Source organism: Hippopotamus amphibius, chromosome 13 (assembly GCF_030028045.1).
Source record: "Hippopotamus amphibius kiboko isolate mHipAmp2 chromosome 13, mHipAmp2.hap2, whole genome shotgun sequence".
Lineage (NCBI taxonomy): Eukaryota > Metazoa > Chordata > Mammalia > Artiodactyla > Hippopotamidae > Hippopotamus > Hippopotamus amphibius.
In genome coordinates this window covers 90,915,257-90,915,813 of record NC_080198.1, presented here as the reverse complement: position 1 = coordinate 90,915,813, position 557 = coordinate 90,915,257, and the positions used below count along the sequence as shown (strand labels likewise).

The 557-nt window shown below is 36.3% G+C and overlaps 1 non-coding gene across 1 annotated transcript; it reads right to left on the bottom strand.

Annotated features, from left to right (window-relative positions):
* Positions 1 to 245: 245 nt before the first annotated feature.
* On the bottom strand, positions 246 to 348 carry LOC130835436 (U6 spliceosomal RNA). Its single transcript, XR_009048920.1, has one exon. It is a non-coding gene; the product is annotated as a U6 spliceosomal RNA (small nuclear RNA).
* Between the last annotated feature and the right edge of the window lie 209 nt (positions 349 to 557).

Here is a 557-nt window from a genome sequence, read left to right as displayed (position 1 = left end):
TCCTTGTCTGGGATTTTTAAAATATTTTATTGAAGTATAGTTGATTTACAATACTGTGTTAAGTTCTGCTATACAGCAAAGTGATTCTGTTATACATATTTATTCTTTTCCATATATCTTTTTCATATTCTTTTCTACTGTGGTTTATCACAGGATATTGAATACAGTTCCCTGTGCTATACAGTAGGGCCTTGTTGTTTATCCATCCTATATATCATAATAGTTGGCTTCTGCTAATCCCAAACAAAAATATGGAACGCTTCACGAATTTGCATCTCACCTCTGTGCAGGGGCCATGCTAATCTACTCTGTATCATTCCAGTTTTAGTATATGTGCTGCCAAAGCAAGCAATTTATCTGGGGTATTTTCAAACCTTGAAACAATATGGGAGTTTTAGGTGAAGAAGCATTCATGTACTATTTGTACAGAGAGGGTTTCTAGCTTTCATGAGCTCTCAAGGAGCAAATGACCAAAAGAAGTTTAAGAACAACTGATCCAAAGGAAGAGAGAGAGATTGAGGTTCTTGGGGCTGCTTATTTCACCCACTCAACAAAGC